Raw genomic sequence first — 10,181 nt, 5'->3', positions numbered from 1 at the left:
TGGTGTTTATGACTTGGATGTGCTTTTTAGAATTTAGTTATTCAAACCTCAATCAGTTCAGGAGAATTTATAGTTGCATTTCTTGTTAGGAAATATACTTGCCACCTTCAAAATCCACCAGTGGACTGTTTTTGTACTTACAGGATTCTGCTTCAGGAAAAAGAAACTGTCTCCTAATGCAGTTGGAAGAAGCCATCTGCCTCATGTCCTATCTCCAGCCCCAGGTACAAAGGTGAGTAACTTGATTATCATCTTGTAATGATGTGGTCATGAGCTTCACAATGCCCTTTAACTTGGTTTCCTCTCTTAGAACTTAGATTCTGAAGTGGTTGTAATCAGAGCACAGAAAAGTGGATATATGATATATTTTTAAGAGGAGCTGCTCATATATGATCCAAGGACTCTGAGGAGAACCACGTGTGACTTTAGAATAACGAATCTAAACTCAGATTTGCATAAGGATTTTGTAACTCACAGCATTAGAAGTGTATAGATTCATCTACATACATGCATAGGTACATTTTTTATCTCTTTTAAGGATACAAATATTTTAAAATAAGATTTGCATGCTTAGGCCCTTGAAGCCCTCTGGGAGCCCCCAGGCTTTTTTGCGCTTAATTACAGACCATTCATCTCGCACATGCGTGTCCATAGCCATGGTTATTTTGTGATATTTTTGAAATGTGCAGTAGCTTCCATTTCCTTGTGGAGTCCCTGTCCTTTGGTACAATAATAAGAAGCATAATAATCATTTGCAAACAGATAACTGTATCCTGCCCTTTGTGACTTTTCCTACCTTGTGATGACTTCTTTTATTTTAATCACAATTTTATCTCTTCTGATCCTGACTCTTAAGCTCTGGTTTCTCTTGATCTGAGGAAGCTTTGAAGTTCATTTTAACCCAATTTCGCCTGAGGAAATATATTTCAGTACTAGAGGACTCAGTTATCTCCTGTGACTTGCCCCAGACCCAAACCCTCTAGAGATCATCCTAGTTCTTTGCAAACACACACAGGGAATTTTAATGCCCAGTTAATTAGAAGGTTTCACCAACCTCTGCCTTTCTACATGTTCAGATAGCACAATGTTTACTATAGAAACGTTTTTAAAATTGTAGAATTAAAAAAAATTGGTTGTGACTTGTCATGTTTTTGTGAAGAACCTTCATTTCTGTATGGGATCAAAAATGAATTAATGAATGCCTTTTTTTCAGTTTTCAATTCTGCCTTCGAAAAAGTTTGAAGCTGCCCATGAAAAATGGGAGCCATCTCTGAAACATTACTGTAAGCCGTGTGAAAGAACAAGGACTTGGCAATGAAGTAGACAATCACTCAGCACCACTGTCAGTCAAATTGTTCACTCTCATTGAGGGTTTAATATATGCCTCCATATATCTGGAGAAAACTAATTTGAAAAGATGCATATACCCCAGTGTTCATTGCAACACTATTTATAGTAACAAAGACATGGAAGCAACCTAAATGTCCATCCACAAATGAACAGATAAAGAAGATGTATATACACGTACATACATATATATATGGTATGTATGGTATATGTATATGTATATGTATGTGATATATATATATATATAATGGAATATTATTCAGCTATGAAAAGAATGAAATAATACCATTTGCAGCAACATGGATAAACCTAGAAATTATCATACTAAGTGAAGTAAGTCAGAGAAAGATAAATATCTGATGATATCACTTATATGTGAAATCTAAAAAAAATGATGCAAATGAACTTATTTACAAAACAGAAATGGACTTGCTGGCATAGAAAACAAACTTATGGTTACCAAAGGGGACAGGGAGCAGGGAGGGATAAATTAGGAGTTTGGGATTAACAGAAATACACTACTATATATAAATAGGTAACTGGGACTTCCCTGCTGGTCCAGTGGCTAAGGCTCCATACTTCCAATGCAGGGGGCATGGGTTGCCAAAAAATTAAAAAATAGAATAGGTAACCCATAAAGACCTACTGTATAGCACAGGGAATTATATTCAATATTTTATAATAACTTACAAGGAAAAAGACTGAAGAAAAAGTACCTATATTTGTATAACTGAACACTTTACTGTACACTTGAAACTAACACAATATTGTAAATCAACTGTACTTCAGTTAAGAAAAACATGCCTCTATATTCAGCTATGTAAGACAGCCACAGTTTTTCTGGACTCTGCGTGTTGCGTTAAGTAAGACATGTCTGTAGGTGATAAAAAGGACAACAGCCTCCTTGGTTGATCTTGCAATCAAAAATATGCTCAGTGGAAACCGCAAAGAAGGAAGAACTTGCTTTCTTCCTCGGTAGCAAAATAATGAGTCATCATATTCTTGTGATACACAGAATTATCATTTCATAAATTCCGTGTAATAGGTTCTCACTTGTCAGGGACTAAATGCCCCATTCTTTTACTTATGGGAAATAGCACCATCGAGTTCCTGGTATGGACAGCTGCCAAGTGATACATGTTAGCATCTGTTGGTTTCTGACCACGTCTAATGAGTGTGTTCTGCTCATCATGATGCCGCCTCTAAAATGGAAGAAATATTAACGTCTTCTAACAGCAGCTGTGGAGGCAGATGTATTCCTCAAGGCAGGCACGAGCTTGGAATACATTATCTGTTTGGCACAATTTATTCATGATAAGCTGCAGTTTGCCTGACTGAGACTGCCTGACCTTCTCAGTATAGAAAAGGTCATTCCAGCCTGGCTCTCCCCAAGCTGAGCTGGGCACAGCCATTCACCACTGAAAAGGTCTTTCTCTCTCTGTAGGCTGTGTTCCAGGTCACTGTTTGGGTCTCAGTTTCAGAGACGAAAATATTTAATGATGTTGAGTCCACTGGTCTCTCATCCATGGAGTTTGTTTTGACCCAGAGTACATGAAAATCTATCCTGTAAACCAATTTCCTCTTTTTATGGCCTATAGGTTGCCATAAGAAATGAATCATCAAAAACTGACAAATGTGACATTAAAAAACTCAGACACATTAAAAAAATGAAAGAAATCTATGTACGTGATTCTTAGGTCATCCTTGTTAAAAGTGATTTTCTCTGGGCAAATGTAATCTATAAGCTCATTGTTTCAAAACTAGTCATTGTTCTTGGGCTGATGAATCTTATGAGCTCACAAACCATGCACGTATCTTTTCACCTCCTGCTTCCTTAATGTTATAGCCGTGTACATACATTGGACACGCTGGCTCCCTCACTCACCTGGTTGGGGAGTTGGTTTGCTAGCTGTGTCTCTCAGACAAATGGAGATGTAGCAAGTCTTTGTCTAGAAGGCTGAACAGGAGCTGAAAGGATGGGCTCTTGAGAGGAGATGGCCAGGGGCGAACTGGCAGGAGGCTCCAGTTTTAATACCAGTAATTGCTAACTTGGTGACTTTGAATAAGTCACTTAAAACAATTTTTCCTCCATAAAGCAAAAAGATTGGCTGCGTCTTTTGAGAGCTCATCACTTCTATGGTTCTGGTTTTTAGACCTGCACCTATGTGGGGTCACCCAGACTAGACAGTCAGCTTTTGTCTGGGACTTTGCAGGCATTGCTCACAGTTTCTGCCCCCAGATAACACGATTCCTTCATTCGGAACACTTGACTGATGAGAATGTGTTTCCCAAACACCAGTGATTTCCTACAAGGGTCAGATTTGTGCCATGTCCCTGTCCTACCTGAATTTGTAACTGACAAACAACTAATCTCAAAAATATACAAGCAACTTATGCAGCTCAATTCCAGAAAAATAAACGACCCAATCAAAAAATGGGCCAAAGAACTAAATAGACATTTCTCCAAAGAAGACATACGGATGGCTAACAAACACATGAAAAGATGCTCAACATCACTCATTATCAGAGAAATGCAAATCAAAACCACAATGAGGTACCACTTCACACCAGTCAGAATGGCTGCGATCCAAAAATCTGCAAGCAATAAATGCTGGAGAGGGTGTGGAGAAAAGGGAACCCTCCTACACTGTTGGTGGGAATGCAAACTAGTACAGCCACTATGGAGAACAGTGTGGAGATTCCTTAAAAAATTGCAAATAGAACTACCTTATGACCCAGCAATCCCACTGCTGGGTATACACACCGAGGAAACCAGAATTGAAAGAGACACATGTACCCCAATGTTCATCGCAGCACTGTTTATAATAGCCAGGACATGGAAACAACCTAGATGTCCATCAGCAGATGAATGGATAAGAAAGCTTTGGTACATGTACACAATGGAGTATTACTCAGCCGTTAAAAAGAATTCATTTGAATCAGTTCTGATGAGATGGATGAAACTGGAGCCGATTATACAGAGTGAAGTAAGCCAGAAAGAAAAACACCAATACAGTATACTAACACATATATATGGAATTTAGAAAGATGGCAATGACGACCCTGTATGCAAGACAGGAAAAAAGACACAGCTGTGTATAACGGACTTTTGGACTCAGAGAGAGAGGGAGAGGGCGGGATGATTTGGGAGAATGGCATTCTATCATGTATACTATCATGTAAGAATTGAATCGCCAGTCTATGTCTGACGCAGGATACAGCATGCTTGGGGCTGGTGCATGGGGATCACCCACAGAGATGTTATGGGGAGGGAGGTGGGAGGGGGTTTCATGTTTGGGAACACATGTAAGAATTAAAGATTTTAAAATTTAATAAAAAAAAATAAAATAAAAGTTAAAAAAAATATTTTTCTTTGACTCACTTTTTAAAAATTGAAGTGTTCATAGTATTAATTTCTGCTATTCAGCAAAGTGACTCAGTTATATATATCTATACATTCTTTTTTTTAGAAAAAAGATTTATTTTTTATTTATTTGGCTGCACCAGGTCTTAGTTGTGGCACTCAGGAAATTTAGTTGTGAGATGTGGTATCTAGTTCCCCGATCAGGAATTGAACCCAGGGCCCCTGCATTGAGAGCACAGAGTCTTAGCCACTGGACCACCAGGGAAATACCTATACATTCTTTTTCATATTCTTTTCCATTATGGTTTGTCATAGGATATTGAGCATAGTTCCCCATGCTATATAGTAGCACCTTGTTGTTTATCCATCCTATATATAATAGTTTGCCTCTGCTAGTCCCAAACTGTTCATGGGATTCTCAAAGCAAGAATACTGAAGTGGTTTGCCATTCCCTTTCTCAATGGACCACATTTTGTCAGAACTCTCCACCATGACCCGTCTGTCTTGGGTGGCTCTACATAGTATGGCTTAGTTTTCTTGAGTTAGACAAGGCTGTGGTCCATGTGATCAGATTGGCTAGTTTTCTATGATTGTAGTTTCAGTCTGTCTGCCCTCTTATGCCCTCTCTCAGTGCCTACCATCTTAATGGGGTTTCTCTTACCTTGGACGTGGAGTATCTCTTCATGGCTGCCCCAGCAAAGCTAGTAAAGTAACGCTCAAAATTCTCCAAGCCAGGCTTCAGCAATACATGAACTGTGAACTTCCTGATGTTCAAGCTGGTTTTAGAAAAGGCAGAGGAACCAGAGATCAAATTTCCAACATCTGCTGGATCATCAAAAAACCAAGAGAGTTCCAGAAAAACATCGATTTCTGCTTTATTGATTATGCCAAAGCCTTTGACTGTGTAGATCACAATAAACTGTGGAAAATTCTAAAAGAGATGGGAACACCAGACCACCTGACTTGCCTCCTGAGAAATCTGTGTGCAGGTCAGGAAGCAACAGTTAGAACTGGACATGGAACAACAGACTGGTTCCAAATAGGGAAACGAATACGTCAAAGCTGTATATTGTCACCCTGCTTATTTAATTTATATGCAGAGTACATCATGAGAAACGCTGGGCTGGAAGAAGCACGAGCTGGAATCAAGATTGCCAGGAGAAATATCAGTAACCTCAGATATGCAGATGACACCACCCTTATGGCAGAAAGTGAAGAGGAACTAAAAAGCCTCTTGATGAAAGTGAAAGAGGAGAGTGGAAAAGTTGGCTTAAAGCTCAACATTCAGGAAACAAAGATCACGGCATCTGGTCTCATCACTTCATGGGAAATAGATGGGGAAACAGTGGAAACAGTGTCAGGCTTTATTTTTTTGGGCTCCAAAATCACTGCAAATGGTGATTGCAGCCATGAAATTAAAAGATGCTTAGTCCTTGGAAGGAAAGTTATGACCAATCTAGATAGCATATTCAAAAGCAGAGACATTACTTTGCCAACAAAGGTCCGTCTAGTCAAGGCTATGGTTTTTCCAGTGGTCGTGTATGGATGTGAGAGTTGGACTGTGAAGAAAGCTGAGCACCGAAGAATTGATGCTTTTGAACTGTGGTGTTGGAGAAGACTCTTGAGAGTCCCTTGGACTGCAAGGAGATCCAACCAGTCAATTCTGAAGATCAGTCCTGAGTGTTCATTGGAAGGACTGATGTTGAAGCTGAAATGCCAATCCTTTGGCCACCTGATGTGAAGAGCTGACTCATTGGAAAAGACCCTGATGCTGGGAAAGATTGAGGGAAGGAGGAGAAGGGGACAACAGAGGATGAGATGGTGGGATGGCATCACTGAGTCGATGGACAGGAGTTTGGGTAAACTCCAGGAGTTGGTGATGGACAGGGAGACCTGGCGTGCTGCAGACCATGGGGTTGCAAAGAATCGGACACGACTGAGCAAATGAACTGAACTAAACCCCAAACTCCCAATCCATCCCTCCCGCAGCCCCTCCCCACTGGCAACCACAAGTCTGTCCTTTAAGTCTGTTTACTCACTTTTTATTACTGAAATTTATTTAAGGCAACACAAGTTGGTACTGATTATAGTGGAAATAACTACAATGACAAAAAAAAATTATTCAGGGGTCTCAGGTTCACAAATGAAGAACTGGAAAGGTTTTCAGAACTGATCAAATTCATTGCTAGCAGCCCTGCACTATGAGAAATACTAACAGCAGTTTTTCAGGCTGGAAGGAAGTGACCCTAGATCATAACTTGGACCTTTAAGAAAGAATGAAGAGCAGTTCCTGGTGTGCTCGCTGGTATTGGAGCTGTGTCCCTTAGACAGACAACAGACTGGAACATGCCACAAGGAGCCATGTCTGGGTTACCCTGATGGTCTAAGAGGTAGTCAGCAGCTACATGAAGGTGCTGCTGTAGGATTTTGAGTTTTCTCAGTAAAGAGACTGCATCTAGTACAGCAGCCTCAGTTAGAGTTACCATCCAACTTGCCATGACCCATTTCTCTTTTTCCCCTTCATAATGCAAGAGGTTCATGGAGATGAATAGATATCTTCATAAGTGCTTCCAGTCAAATTTGCCTGTGCTCATGGTGTTGCTCGTAATTGCCTTTGTTGCTCTGGAGGGAAGACTGGAGCCTTCCATGCCCCTCTTACCATGAGCTGGGAGCACAGTTGGTATTTAGCTCATGGCTGAGAGTACACTCAGTATTTGGAAGAACTAAACACAGGTGCAGCTGAGGTCCCACTGGGCTTCGCACTAGTCGAGCATGCATGCATGCTAAGTTGCTTCTGCATGCAAGTGTGCTAAGTTGCTTTAGTCATGTCTTTGTGACCCCACTGACTGTAGCCTGCCAGGCTCCTCTGTCCATGGAATTCCCCAGGCAAGAATACTAGGGTGGGTTGTCATTTCCTTCTCAAGGGGATCTTCCCCACCCAGGGATCGAACCCCTGTCTCTTATGTCTCCTGCATTGGCAGGTGGGTTCTTTACTGCTAGCCCACATGGGAAGCCATATCACTTGGTCAGCTCGGCTCCGATTCTGTTTAACTTCTGTTCCCCATTAAGCTCCAACTCTGACTAATGGGCAACAGAAACATTCTGGTTCTCTAGACTTTGCCATTGGCTCAAGGACCTGAGCTTCCCTAATAGCTCAGATGGTAAAGCATCTGCCTACAATGCGGGAGACCCAGGTTCAATCCCTGGGTCGGGAAAATCTCTTGGAGAAGGAAATGGCAGCCTGCTCCAGTATTCTTGCTTGGAAAATCCCATGGATGGAGGAGCCTGGTAGGCTACAGTCCATGGGGTTGCAAAGAGTTGGACATGACTGAGTGACTTCACTTTCACTTTCACTTTCACAGACCTGAAGGGATCTGAACACGGGCCAACCAAAGGGAACCAGAACCCCAACATCTGCTTTCCCTGGTGTTGTGTTCTCCTTATGTCCTTGATGAGTATTTTCCTTGTTCTACCACAAAGGATTCCATGGTAAAGTAATAGTGTTTTTCTTTTTTTAATTATTTTATTTATTTATTTTTGGCTGTGCAGAGTCTTCGTTGTTGCATGGGCTTTCTCTAGTTGTGGTGTGCTGGCTTCTCATTTCAGTCGCTCCTCTTGTAGAGCACAGACTCTAGGCATACAGGCTGTATTAGTCGTGGTTCCTGGGCTTTAGAGCACAGGCTTAGTAGGTGTGGTGCACAGGCTTAGTTGCCCTGTAGCAGGTGGGATCTTCCCGGATCAGGGATCAAACCTGTGTCTCCTGCATTGGCAGGCATATTCTTTACCACTGAGGCACCAGGGAAGCCCCTGTTTTTCTTAAAATATTTTCAGTGTTCAGCTTGGGAAACCTGACCTCTTTTGCCAGAGGCAATTAGTTACAGAAATCGGGGTAATGGTTGGCAGTGGGCTGGGGAGAAAGGGTGAGGAGGGAGCGTATTCTCTTGGGGAGAGCCTTTCCAGGCCCCGGGACCCTGGTCTGTGTGTCACTGGCGGCCCATCCCAACACATGTTTTTGTTGATGCTTAGTCTCTCAGTTGTGTCCAACTCTTCGTGACCCTGTAGACTATAGCCCACCAGGCTCCTCTGTCCATGGAATTCTCCAGGTAAGAAAACTGGAGTGGGTTGCCATTTCCTTCCCCAGGGGATATTCCTGACCCAGGGATTCAACCCTCATCTCCTACATTGCAGGCGGATTCTTTAGTCCTGAGCCACCTGGGAAGCCCATCCCAACAAGGGACATGGTCCTAACATGGGAGTCTGTCATGGGCAGGAACCTAGTGTTGTCTGCTGTGGGCTGGGGCATCTTGACCTCAGTAGGAAGGCTGCTCTTATTCCTAGCAGGTATTAGTCCCCTATGGAGGCTGTAACAAATCAGTACAAAGTGAGCTATGTGAAGCACCCAGATTCCTCATCTCATTGTTCTGTGGGTTCAAAAGGGGCCAAAATTGAGGGGTTGGCAGGGCTGCTACCTTCTGGAAGGTCTGAAGGAGTATCCCATCATTGCCTTTTTGGCTGTTTTGGTTCATTGGCTCCCTTCCTACCAGCCATGGCAGGACTCCAAGATCCGCTCCTCTCAGCATGTTCCCTCCTCGGCCTCTTCTGCTTTCCTGTTGAAAGGACCCTAGTGATTCCATGGGCCCATCTGGATAATCCTGTCTAATCTCCCCATCTCAAGACCCGTAAGTATATCACATCTGCAAAATCCCCTTTGCCATTTAAGGTAACACCTTCTCGGGTTTCAGGGATTAGGGTGTGGACATCTTTGGGGGCTATGACTCTGCCTGCCATGCTGTGGTCTGCATATAACAATCCATGATGGAGTTCATTAATCCGGGACCTTGAGATTGTGAAAGAGGGATGTGGTGCTGAACCAAAAGGCACTGTAAGAACTACTTGAAGAAGTCCTGTCACCCAACTCCAGGTCCTAGTCATCAGTGATGTTCGCTGGGCACCTCCAAGGATGGCCTCCATTTTGGTCTAGATGGAACTTCTCTCTCTCCCCTCTCCAGCTCCTGCTGATCTCTTTTGAGTTCCAGAAAGGAAGTGGGTGCATAGAAATAAGCAAGAATGCATGAGCATTTCACCTCTTTGCCGTCTCTAGTGCTCTGAACCCAGTTCAGTTCAGTCGCTCAGTCGTGTCCGACTCTTTGCAACCCCATGAATCGCAGCACACCAGGCCTCCCTGTCCATCACCAACTCTCAGAGTTCACTCAGACTCACGTCCATCGAGTCAGTGATGCCATCCAGCCATCTCATCCTTTGCTGTCCTCTTCTCCTCCTGCCCCCAATCCCTCCCAGCATCAGAGTCTTTTCCAATGAGTCAACTCTTCGCATGAGGTGGCCAAAGTACTGGAGCTTCAGCTTTAGCATCATCCTTTCCAAAGAGCACCCAGGGCTGATCTCCTTCAGAATGGACTGGTTGCATCTCCTTGCAGTCCAAAGGACTCTCAAGAGTCTTCTCCAACACCAC

The sequence above is a fragment of the Capricornis sumatraensis genome, chromosome X (genome assembly GCF_032405125.1).
Source record: "Capricornis sumatraensis isolate serow.1 chromosome X, serow.2, whole genome shotgun sequence".
NCBI lineage: Eukaryota > Metazoa > Chordata > Mammalia > Artiodactyla > Bovidae > Capricornis > Capricornis sumatraensis.
Note: the sequence above shows the minus strand (reverse complement) of the source record.